The following is a 14,092-nucleotide window of genomic DNA, read 5'->3' as shown; positions in this document are numbered from 1 at the left end:
ATCTGATGTATTTCAAAATTATCTCCTAATGTTTCTTTAAAAAAATCTTTATAAATGATTATGTTTTGTAGAAAAATGTAATAAACTTTTTCAAAAAACAAGATTAGTGGAATGCTTTTTGAACACATGCACCAGGTTAAATAAAAAGGAGGTAGGGATATCATGGGATCATAGGAGATTACTAGGCTATTGGCCCTGAGACCCTTACAAGCCTAGCCAAGAGTTTAGCGCATGTTTAGACAAATCAGCACCCAATGCCCCTGTCCAACAGGTACATGGGTGGAATCCCACGGGTATATTTTCTGTTTTGCATCCAGTTATCTAGGTTGTACTTAAAAAGAAATAAAAGGTACTCTGCTTGATGTGGAGAAGGAGTCTATTCCATAGATGACGGAGTCTCTGGGACAAAAATCTATCCTGCCAACAAGTCCTGTTGATGTCACAGACCAGGTTGAGGCTGAGCATGTGGATTACTTGAGTGGAGCTTGACTTGCGTATATGCAGCAGTCCCATCAAGGTTCAGTCCATGACTGCCATGTATACCAGACAGAGGTCACCTCTGAGGAGTCTGCATAAAACTGAGTAGAGGGATAGGGCTTTTAGCTTATCTGTGTATGGTAGATGTTTGAGGTCCTGGATTCTCCTAGTGAGGAACCTCTGTGGTCTCTCCAGCTGCTGCATTTGCTTTGCGAGGTAATTGCCAAAAGGTGTGTTGTACTCAATAATGGGCATTATAAGGAAAGAATACAGGGATGTTATGACCTTATCCCTGGATGAGATACCCTTGCTTATGAGGTGAGTCATGTAGAAGGCTTTCTGTACCACAGAAGCAACATGGTTGTCAAATGTAAGGTTGCTATCAGCCTTGGTGCCCATATCCCTCACAACTGATTGAGTGCTTAGGACATTCTTATTAATGTGATAATTTGCGGGAATCCAAACGGGGATGATGATGCATTTTTTGGTATTCACCTTGAGGCCATGTTTCTGGCACCTGTCATTTGTATGAGTGAGACCCTCTTGGAGGATGTCCACATCACTAGGGAAATTGATAACAGCACCCAGTTTGCAGTCATCTGCAAACTTGGTCAGCCATAGCCCACTGGTTTTGGCCTGCACCTCAGAAAAGTATATCCCAAATAACAGAGTCCCCACGACCAAACCCTGGGGTATGCCTCTTGTTATGGGTCTACTGCTTGAGGTGGTTTCCCCTTTTTTGACTACGTGAGTTCTGTCAGTGTGCCAGTTTGCTACCCATCTGGTAACATATGGATTGATGCCTAGTTGGGAAAGTTTATCTATTATGCTTGAATGGGGAATAGTGTCAAAGGCTTTGGCCATGTCAAGGTAGGCGGTGTGCACCGTCTTCCCTTCATCCATGGCTTTGGTGTCTGAAAGAAGTCGACAAAATTTAGCAGACACGACCTCCCTTTGATGAAGCCAAACTGTGTGGGATCAAGTGCTTGAGGGTTGCCAATATCCCTGTTAATGAGGTCCATGATAATCTGTTCCATGGCCTTGCAGATCAGGCTAGCTAGGCTGATGGGTCTATAATTTCCCGGATCAGTGGACACTCCACCTTTGTGTAAAGGGATGACAGTGGCTGTTCACCACTTAGCTGGGATGAAGCCAGTACTCAGGCTTTGGTTGAATAAGGTGCCTAATGGTGCTGCAAGTTCCTGCCTGAGTTCATGTAGGATACACCCTGGGATGTTATCGGGTCCCATGGAGGCTGTATTTTTTGCCTTTGAGAGAGCAGTGATGACCTCTTCCCTAGATATAAGGGGAATGGGGCAGGTACTGGGGATGTCCTGATTTACTGATGTGGTGAGAGAGGGGTAAAGTTTTCACTGAATCTGTCAGCCAGAAAGTTTGTTATATCTACAGTATTTGTATACGTGGTGTCTTTGACCACCAGTTCTGAACAAATCTGGTTGCATTCTTTGAGGTTGAGAAAATATGTGAAGAAGGCCTTATGATCGTCTCTAGCAGATGTGGCCAATTTGGACTTGAAGTTTGCTTTGGAGGATTTCATTAGTGCCTCTCGTCATATAGTCCAGAGAAGTACATCTCAAATCATTCACACCAACATGGACTATGACATAGTCATAACAATACCTATTGTTGATAGACTTGAGTGCGTGCGTGATATGGCTGATTCTGGTACCTGACAGACAGCTAACCTTGACTTTCTCCTTATCCAGCCTGGTGAGAGGCACATCTGTGTGTCTCACAATGTAGTCTCCTATGAATAATATGTTGGATTTATGGTGAATCTTTAGTGGTTGTGAGGCACAGATATGTGGACTATACATGGTATGTGGTGGGGAGGGCTGTGGAGATCACGTGCATTTTGGCCTCGGAGGTCTCCTTTGTTTGGGTATATTTATGTGGAGGACCTCCACATATGTAGGTGTGTACTGTTGAGGTGTGGGTGGTATTTGAGGTGTAGTGATTGTATTGACTACCTTTTCAGTGCCAGATTTACTGGCTTGAGGGGGAGAGAGCTTGGACTCTAGGTTCCTAATGTAATTGCATCTCTCACAGATTCTGTTCCTAGGTGGTAGTTGTAGATGGTTGTTAGTGTACATGAGGTAGTTGCTACACTGTTTGGGTACATGTACAAGATGCACATGTTTTTATGTAGGTAAATGCTCGAGGTGGTTAAAAGACTGAATTATAGAGCATAAGTCTGACATAAGGAGAAGTGTGATGACAAATGCTTTAGCTAAGCACATCAATGAATATGGTAGTACACATACTTTATATTTAAAGTGCTGGAAGTTATTTATAGGAATATAAGAGGAGGTGATAGGAGCAAGAGGTTGGATATCACTGAATATGGATGGATAACCAGATTAGAGGCTGATAAGTTCCCTGGCTTAAATAATAAGGTCACTATAAAGCCCCATTTAGTTGAAAAGCAAATGAAATATAAATGATATAAAAGTATATATATATATATATATATATATATATATATATATATATATATATATATATATTATGTAAGTATGTTAACATTTCTTTTTTATTTTATTTATTGTTTTTTTACTGTGTGTTTTAGAGTAATTGATTGTTAATAAGATATGTTGCTTTTTTGGCCAGCTGTGTCATGTGTTATTATGCACTAAAAAGTATAAAATAAGATGAATTTCTCTGTAAAATGTATTCACTGATAAATGAGGAACGGTACATCCCGAAAGCTATTATCCTGTTTAATAAATTAAGCGTATCTACTTTTGTGAACTTCTTTTTTCCTGGTAGTTGCTACACTGTCTCAGGATGCCCATATCAACCAGACTGGCAGGAGAAACGGTTGGAAATTGTCCATCCATATCTGCGAGAATATGAGGGAGAAAGACCAGGAAGAACTAAGGGGTGGGCCTAAAGCCCAAGTGATTAAACCAAAACTAAGAGCTTAGAATAACACAGGCTATAAACAAGCACGGGCTATAAACAAGCAGTAATAAATGCAACAGAAAAGAAGCAGTTGAATACTTTAGAAAACAAGCAGCAAGTAGCAGGAAAAAGCAAAGCAAGATAAAGTAACAGAGTAGTAGAAAAAACACAAATTAGAAAAATATAAGCAGCTGAATAAAGTGTCTTTATGTATATATATATATATATATATATATATATATATATATATATATATATATATATTTACACACACACACACACACACACACACACACACACACACACACACACACACACACACACACACAAACACTGGGAGAGAGCAGGAACAGAAGATAATTCAAGGATTTAAGGTTAATGGACTAAGGTGTTTGGGCTTCCCACATGATCTCTGTATTAGGTAGAATGAGCTAAAGAGATGGGACTGGGAGGAGTGTCCCAGATCAAATTTACAGTAAGGGTGGGTAACTGCAAAAGCCAACAACTTTAAGAACACAACAGGAATCGGGTGGTAGGGTGAGAAAAAAAACAGTTTCAGCACAGATTGAAAAACAATGCCAGAAAATATATAAATAATTCACTCAAGCAAAAATTAAGACAGTGCTGAACTCTAAGCAGTTAAAAAGTGCCAAAAAATGTACTTATCAGCTCTATAGTTCCAGATTGTTTGAGGAACACTCTCAGTCAGAACACAAGGAGATTCTAGCAATGGTGTGTGTGGATATAAGTAATAAGCCTGAGTATAAATGGATAATTACATACAATGTTTCATTCATAGCTGTCATTATATTGTTATAGAACATCATATTATGGTGGTAATAGATTTATTTTTAACATATGCATTCTAATATATGGTTTCAAGTCCCAGCCTTTCCAGTTCTGACAATAATGTATCCAATATTACCTTCTTGTTTATTTTTCCACAGCATAAAAGTAGATTTGAGGGTATGTTTGATTTTGGGTTTGTCCTACTCCCTTTTCCCTTAAACGTGGGTTTAATAAGAGCATGTCTCCAATCTTGAGGAATATCCCCATATTTATATGACCTAGCAAATAATAAATATAATGATACTGTATATTCTTGCTGAAGTGTTCTCAGGTTATTAATACTAATTCCATCTCCTTCCTGTGCTTTTGTTGGACCCAATTTGCATAGTTCTTTTTCAACCTAATCTAATTTAATTTCAGTAGCTGAGGTTACCTGGATGCCACTATGACAACTTATCATCCACTTTGTGAAGCCAAATTGTTTTGCATAAGATGTTGTAAATATATCTATAATCTGTTGTATCTGCGAATAAATTTAGACTGTACTACACACAGTTTATCAATTTGTATGATTTTACTCCTTGCACATCTTATGTATCTAAAAATTGTTTCCTAGTATAATCTTTATATACATTTTATTCACATTTGTCTTAATCTTGTCTCACATTATGCTTAGTTTGTTTGCCCAGCTTGTTTATTTCAGTTTTCAAAGTTATAGTTTGACCTCTTTTCTATTTTTTATATTTTTTTACTCTCAGCTTTATCTGTTATTTTATTCTTATGGAAATATATCCCCTGACATTGTATGCCTAGATCATAATGTTAATATATATTTTTTTATTTTTTTGTACTTAAACAATTTCTCTTTAAAAACTTTCTACACACCTTCCTTCCACTGAACACATCACTCCAACTCGTTTTACATAGTGAGTCTTTTACTTCCATATAATCTGCAATTAATCTTCTCTGCATTGGTTTAGGTTTCAGTTTGGTAGAACTACCTAGCAACAAATTAATCTTTATAACTCCATGATCACTGCACATCAACAGTGGTAAAACTTGACTTGAAGTAAAAGTTATTTCTTTAGGAACACAAATACAATGTTTAGTGTGTTCCATTTTCTGGAAGTTTTTCTTTTCAATCTGAAGCAATTCTTTTTCCTGAACATATGTTGTGAATAACTTCCTTACTAATGTTGTTGAATCAATAATAATCCATTCTGTTTCTGGTAAATTTAAGACCGCAGCCACTATTATTCTTTAATCCTCTGATTCATGCAAGGAATGTATGAATTCCTCTTGGTTATCAGCACTTGACTTTGGTGGTCTATGCACTCCAAGAACTGTTATATGTTCCAGGGTTGTCTTTATTGTCACAGTTAGACAACATATAATAATCACAGGTCTCATAAGTATCTTTAATCCCTATCGTAATATCTCCACCTGAATTTTTCTCAGAATGTCTGCTGCAGTAAAAATATTTATACCCTGACAAAACTGGTTTCCAGTCATAGTTTTTCAACCATGTTGTTTCACAAACAATAAAATCATCAGTCTTGTGGGAATATAGCAAATAAAAAAATGTTATTATTAATGCTCCTAGCATTAAAAATCATTAACGATGCATCAAATGTTGCCATCCGTGAAGTTAAATTTTCAACCTGGCAAAATTCCTGTCTTGTGTTTGTCATATATTGCGAAATATCTGATGCAAATATTTCCTTCCTGATCTTAACAAATGCACACCATCCTGTTTGAACATACGTGTCCAAATTAGACTTGGATCCTGTACACATTCCATTTTTTAAAACAGGACATTTTTTCATATAGGTATTTACCCCCAAAATCTTTTCATTCATAATGACCCAACTCTCCTTTCTATGTGCGATTTGTAAAATGTATGTCCTTACCCTTGTACAAGCTAAGCTATAAAAGAGGGATGTAAGTTCCCTATTAACAGTCAGAGAGTCCTTGCAGGTGAGATCATTTGTACTGACATGAGTAAAACTGATCCATACATCCTTGCATTAAGACATTCTAAGGCTTATCTCACATCCTTTAGTTTTGCTCTTTGCAAGCATAATACTGTTTGATGTTCATTATCCTCTCTGCAAATGTAAGTATCAGTCCCTCTAATAAGTGAATTCCAATTACAAGAATATCTTTTCTGACCAGATCTGAATAATCTTTAGCTTCTAATTCAATAATATCTGCTCTATCAATTGTTACATAGGAATGATCTTTATCACCATTAGTTTTATTAATCCTGCTGTGTTCATTTCATATTACATTTGCAAGCATACACTTCTCACCCAGCTAGCTTTGTATAGCCACAGCTTGAGCCATGTTGGCAATGTTTGTCTTTCTCATCTTTTATCTTAGAGTAATTTTCTTCAATCCTTCCATTTTTGATTTCTTCCTTTTCACCTGCCCTTTGTCTTTTTTTTTTTTCTACAGCCTCTTTTTTAAAATGCCTTTTTTCTGTGGTCTGAAGGTTTTCTGATAGAAAAATGCTACATTCCCTATAATATTTGTGTTACATAACAAATCATAGTCCTTTTTAGTATGCATTCTCTTTACTTTACAGATGTTTATCAATTTCTTTTTCTTCCTTGTTATTTGTTCTGAAATTCTTCCTTTCTTTTTTATTTCCTTCTAAATGCTCTTATTCTTCAGACTGCTGAATACTTGTATCTAGAATTCCAACATTGTCAGGGGCATTGTCTTGTTTGATAGGAGTCGAGTGATCTTTACAGACAATAGACACACCCTTTCCTAAATGTGTTCTATTTGCTCTTTGCCTGACATTATTTATTTCATGATTCCAGTCATTAATATATGTAACAACAGTTCTCCAAGCCATGACAATTGCACAAGCATGATAATTATCAATAAGTCTAGATTTACTACTAATAATGGTAAGCAAATCATCCAACTTTTGACATGAAGAACAAAGATCACCAATGTTATCAGGCTTTGCCATTAAATATACATAACATTTATTAAACTGTACAAGATATTTGTGCTTTAACAAAGCATAAATGTCATACTCATTTAAGGAATCTGTATTAAGTTGCAAATTAATTAAAAAATTGTAAAAGAAAAGAATAATCAAAATCAGTTACCAAAACTTCAAAGAGAACTTAAATCAACTTCCATAAGAAAAATCACACAGATAATATACAAATAAATATTAAATTAAGTACAGTAAGTGCAGTAACGTTGTTGCTCTGACCTGTCACGATCATTCACAGTTGCATCTCTTTTTAATAGTAAAGATCAGTAAATCACAAGCCAATACAGAATAGTTTAGATAAGCTCTGGTTTGTCCTCTATGCAGTCTGTGTGACTTTATAGCTGACTAGGTCCCATAGGATGGCTAGAGGTTGACTGTGTAACACTTATCCCTTTCTAACAACAAACAGTGAAAATTAAAGGTAAAACAACAAAATATAAATCAAAGTAAATTTTCTTGTCTACCAGTTATTCCATCCTTCCTACAAACAGTGAAACACTGTGGTAAAAATAAAATATGAATTCAAGTAAAAACATCTCTTACCAAGCTATTGCACAATCACAAACCCCACTACAGGATTGCTTAGCTAAGTTTTTTTTGGTATCGGTACAACGCCGACTATGTTGTTAAATAATATACCATGTTTATACCACCTATTTCCTATTGTCTTCTGTCTAATACTGAACAAGATGCCAAAAATGAAACAGAAAACTGCCATGGAACAAAGTCATTAGACATGACTTCAAAATATTATATTGTGGTGGGTATGTGACAGAGTTTTAGTAGTTGTTATAGTGACTATATTACCGACAAAGATAAAACTTTTAGAGTATTAAACTTAACAACACAAAACAAGAGAACATTTGTCTGGTGGTATGTTTTTTAACAGTGACAAATTAATTTTGAAACATTTTAAGTATGTCTGCAAGTTTGCATTCTAAAAGCAATATCATTTTCTATTTTTCAATGTTGGTAATAAGTTTGTTTCTGTGTTATAAGGCAGAGGCAGTCAGTAGCATTTAACCGATTCATGGCACTCGTGTATATAAAACAGCTGTTAAATGACCCTTGTTTTAGTGTCATAAGTAATGCAAGTCTTTAAAGCAAAAAAGAAACATTTTTAAGGAAAAGATACATAGTCTGAAATTTAATAATGCTAATAACTTTGCATTTGTTTAAAAGCAAGAATGCACAAAGTGAAATTAAACTGCATTTAGTTATTTATGGAAGACAAATGTCTAGAAATATTAAGAATAAAGCAACATAATTGTAATTTTTTTTTTTTTGGCAGGCAACTGTTTTCCACAGGATAAAGCAAATTCTTGCTTCTGCTGGAAAATTAAGAGTTCATTTTTTCAAGAAAAAACAACTTTGGATTTAACATATTTAGTATGGAATGGGTGTATGGCATCCATGGACTATTTTATAATTTTATGTTGCGGCATGGTTAATCATCTGGTGGTGTGAGCATTGATTCTAGATAACAGTCAATGTTGATGCAACATCCTGATCCCATATGCAAAAACAAAAAAAAAAATGGAGCTACTGACAGATGGAAGGATCTATAATTTATTTTAAAATTCAAAGAATGTAGTTAACTTCTGACATTCTTTATCTTAATATATATTCATCTAAACTGCAGTCAGTGGCCTGTAATGGTGCAACTATATGAAATTGATTTCCAAAATGTGTTACAATACTTCAAATTAAACAGCTTATCAGACCTGTAAAAGCATGGCAAGGGAAAACAAAGTCACTACTTTGGAGGAGGAGTTAGCATAATAGTTAAGGTCTTAACCTTACAGGTACAAAGTACCGAGTTGGATTCTGATCTCTGGTTATAGGCTTGTAGTAGCCTGCAGACAGATAGCCTATTATTTACATCTGAACTTATTATAGTTTAAATACCCAAATGTTGTGATAATGCAAATCACTCTCCAGTTTTAGATGATCTGTAGTTTGATTATCTTATTAAATAATTATGACTTTTTTTCTTTGCAGGGGCAGTGAGCAATAATGATCTGGATTTAATCTTCTTCTTCTTCTTCTTTCGGCTTTTCTCGGTTAGGGGTCACCACAGCAGAACTCCGGTCCGCTAATGATTGGCAGTCAATTTTTATGGTGCCAAGGTGCCAGCTCAATGCCCAACCTTCAACGAGGCCATGCCCATTCACGCATGTTTTTGAATGCCACTCAACTGCAGGGAGGACATACAGACTCCACAAAGAAGGCGCTCCAGCTGAGAATCGAACAGGAGATCTGGATCTAATGCAAAGTTAAATTAGAGTTAGAAAAAATGTATTATATAAAGATGAGTCCTGTAATTTCAAAATATAAATTCCAGTTTAAGGAATAAAACATCAAAATGTGCTACCCACTAGTAAAAAAAAAAAAAAAAAAATATATATATATATATATATATATATATATATATATATATATATATATATATATATATATATATATATATATATATATATGTATATACATATAATTGTCTATAGCTTAGACTTTTAAACCTTCAACTTCCTGCCTTTCAGCATAGGTCTCAAGGGTTAATAGGTTAAGAGCGGACAGGAAGCCTGGACTAAATGACAGAGTTCCCTTGAGACATATGCTGAAAGGCAGGAAGTTGAAGGTTTAAAAGTCTTAGCTATGGACAATTATATGTATATACATATATATATATATATATATATATATATATATTTTTTTTTTTTTTTTTTGACTATCTTATGAGTTCATGTAATTAGCATTATAAAGTATGAAGTATTTGTGAGATAATGTTGATCATGTTTTTTAGCTGAATTACTTTATTTATTAACTTAGATTTCTGTATTTATAGAGATGTAATAGTTTTAATTAATTTTAGGCTATGTCATTACCTCACATGATATGATGTCACTATCTTAAACATATATAGGGTTTTTAAATTAATGTAAAGCGTTTTGGCTTGAAGAAGCCCACGAGGGTGAAAGTGCTTGCCGAATTTAACCATTTGTCCAATAAATCGAAGTTTGTACTCTTGGTGAAGTGAAGACTGCCTTATTTCGAGTATCTTATTGCTGTGAAGACCAGTTGATGTGGACTGTTTCTGCCTACCTAGCTATACTTCTGTGTTTTGCTTTTTTATAAATTTCAGTTTGCTGAGAAATACAGTGAATGCCAAAGCATTCTGTAGTATACTTAATTTATTTATGCAACAACTGAGCTTTGCCACCCTGCACTGCCCTAATATGAAGGAAGGGGTTCTGTGCAACCATACCACTATTTTTTATATGCTATCTCAAATATTGTTGTTTCTTAAATTATGGGGAATATGCTGAGTGTAGTTTTATAGCTTCATAGGTAAGTACTAGGCAATCAGTCTGCAGACCATTAACCTAGCCAAAAAAGATTTATTTAGCCTCAATTAGGCAAGATGCTTATCTATTTTACTTTGAAGGTAACAAGGGTGCTACTTTACTCTACTTGTCATATAGCAGACGTTTCTTCCAGAGCTGAGGGATACAACGGGTCATGAATCTATCACATCAATTTATTTGCTGGTTACCATTCTTGGACTTAATATTTTCCCTATTCCATATACAGTCTTGTTCTTTGGAGGGTTATAAATCAAGTTCTAGGAATTTTCAGACATATAGGATTCCATAATTATAGAGTCTGGCTTGCTGCCTTGAAAATTGATAACATCTGAGAGAAAAAAAGGGAATTACAGGATTTTTAAATGAACAGTCTCGCTACATTACAGGCATTACAGCCTGATGAGATCTCAGTTTGTCATTTCTTTATTAATATGCAGGTTCTTATATTTGTCATGCCTCCAGCAACTGTCCCTCATCTTAGTGTGCTGTCTCTACTCTATACAATGTCAACTGCATGCCGCCTGAGTGGTATGAAGGAGGAGGAAGAAGAATGATGCAATTCCTTTCATTTTGGTTTGATGGATATAGGCACTTTGGCTAAGAAATAACAGGGCATTTAGCCATATTCATCCTATAACAAAAGTATCTGCTATATCACCCTTTTAAGCCATTGTGAACCATTGCTGTGATAACAACAAATATAGAAGAATAACAATAAAAAATTACTTTCATTCCTTTTACTGAAGCTTTCGTTATATGGCAAAATGTTGGATAGTTTCCATGAGAAGGACTGTAGGTGTAAAGACACGTAGGTGCATATGTACTAACTATTCCATTGATCTGTGAGAATGTTTAGAAGCCAGCCATGCATTCCCATGAAGTTTAGAGTTCTTTTATTTTCTAAGTTCAAATAACCCACGGAGAGCAGAACATTTACATTTTGTCCCTATCCTTGACTGACAGAAGTGCTAAACTGGAGTTTAATTTATAGTTACCCATACTTTTCTCTAGATAATGTTAGAATAATGTAAGAGAAGCCCTTTGTTTTATGTGGAGAATAAAATTATTTCAATAAAGTGTTATTCTCTGTGATACATACCCATCTCTCCAACATGTTGTATTTATACTGCAAAAAAGATTGACATCTCTTGAGTGGGTGTGTATCCTCCCACTGGGCTTGTGAATATGCAGTAGGTCTGACAGGACAGGGTCTGCTGAGACTTTGTATGTGAGGCAGAAAGTCCTACTCAGTAGCCTTTATGACAATGAAAAGAAAAAAAAAAAAATTGAGATGGCCAGCTTAGTTTTTATGATTTGGGCCCATGATTTTCTTACTTAAAACACATTATGGTCATTTGAGTTGCATCAAATGTTTGGAAAAGTACATACAATAGGGCATTTTACTCAATGATCAGCCTAATGACTGCAGAATCCAGTGGAATGATCACATCCCTGATGCTGGAAGCCATACACTTCATAATGAACCGTGCAGTGAAAAAGCATTTCTTACAATAGCTGACATATGCAGATTGAAGGACATTCCAGTGACTGCATAGACTCATATTTCCCTAACTTCTGGATCAAGTTTTAAGGGTGTATTGGAAATGTGATAGTTACAAGGGACTTCTTGCTTGCCAAAGGATCTATTATACATTTCTTGGAATTCAGCTTTAGTCCATTGTTTTGACACCAGCTATTGGTTTGGGAAACATCTTCTTGGCGGATCTTGTTGTCCTTTGGGGAATTTGTAATGGCATCAAGTTTATAGTTATCTGCAGACTTAGTCAACCATAAACCCTTATCAGTAGCTTTAACCTCTGAGAAGTGAACTTCAAAGAGCAGTGGCCCGAGGACTAAACCCTGGGGTACACTGCTAATGACAAGTCTTTCTGTGGAAGTAAAACAGCCCAACCTAATTTCCTGTGTTCTGTTTGTAAGCTAGCATGTTATATAATGAGTTATCCAGGCATTAAGATGTATCTGTGATAGTTTGTCTATGATACACAAGCATGCAATGAATGGTGTGTAATACCTTTACGAGGCCTAGATGTGCAGTGTGTACTGATTTGACCTCATACATTGCTTCATTAACCTTTTCTAAGAAGTCAATCAAGTTAAGTAGGCAGGATCTGCCCTTAGATCTGAAATGGTGTTAGTCAAGAGTTTGTAAAAGTACCCTGCTTACATCTACTTCCTAGAAAAAAACTTTTTGGCTGCTCCTTGTAGCACAATGTGTGACTCAATGTACCATTGCATTTATAGCCAAATGCTGGACCTTCTGCTACTAAATCTTGCAGCCCTTGAATATCTCTTAGAATTTCCCAGTTGCATCTATTGTAAACATTTATATATGAAGCGATCAATAATACATCCTGTCACAAAAGAAGGAGTTTATATTACAGACTTATGGAAACTGCAATACCAATAATTTAGTTTATATGGCTAAATGTGAATTATGTGAAAGCTATTATATGAGAATAACCAATAGAAGCTTCAAAGAGCATATAGCTGGCCATCTTAGTGATATAACATGGAAATTATTGGCAAATGCATTAAGTAAACACATTTTAGATAGAGGTGAACAACATGCATTTACATTTTTGATATTGAGGGTTATGTATAAACCACGTAGAGGTGGAGATGTAAAAATGTTAACAGAAAGTGAGGAAATGAAATGGATCTTGCGGATGAAGTCCCATTTACCACCAGGATTAAATAACTGTTTCACTTTAAAACCTTATTTAAGGGAATTACATCAATTTGTTTGAAATTATGTCATGTGACTTTAATGATTATTTAACTGTTCATTGCTATTGCTAAGATGTATTTGTTAGATATTATGAATATAAGGCTGAAATTAATTCTGTTGTAAATATGCTGAAAGATAAAGCATAGAATAAAAAGTTTGCTTGGATATACAAACAACCTATATGTTTAACAGACAGGCTTCTCTTCACAGCATCAGAAAGAAAAAGCCTAACAAAGCAATACTGGAAAGCAAGCATTACATGATTTTTTCATGCTTGCAGAACAAATATCTATTAACAGGCATCTTTTTTTATAAACTCAGCAATACGTGATGTTTTTTCAGAAGAAACAGAACAGATGTTTCCTTTCTTATTTCTGTTATTCTGATTGTGTGCATTTGTGCATTTTCACATCAGCAGAACTGCTGACAGGACAATAGAAAAGTTTAAAAACAGACATTATGTGACTTCCCACAGAAGGCCAGAAAAACATACCAAGAGGAAATAACAATCTGTGTGTGTGACTAGCACTCTATATAACAACTGTAGTAATTCAGTTATGAAAGAGAGGGACAGAGAGAGGTATTTTGTAGAAGTCATCATTCATATCTGTAACGAAAGAAAACTTTGTAAATATATGCTACAATCTGACAGAAATAGTATGTATCGTTTGTTATAAAATAAGTTATCTGTAACTGTGCTTATAGCTGCAAAATATATTTCTTTATCAGTGTGCAATTTGAAAGACTTGGTGCTTTAAACAGACCACAGAT

Source organism: Protopterus annectens, chromosome 6.part0 (assembly GCF_019279795.1).
Source record: "Protopterus annectens isolate FY-2018-M chromosome 6.part0, PAN1.0, whole genome shotgun sequence".
Taxonomy (NCBI): domain Eukaryota; kingdom Metazoa; phylum Chordata; order Ceratodontiformes; family Protopteridae; genus Protopterus; species Protopterus annectens.
The sequence above is the reverse complement of the archived record's forward strand: the minus strand, read 5'-3'. Positions refer to the sequence as shown.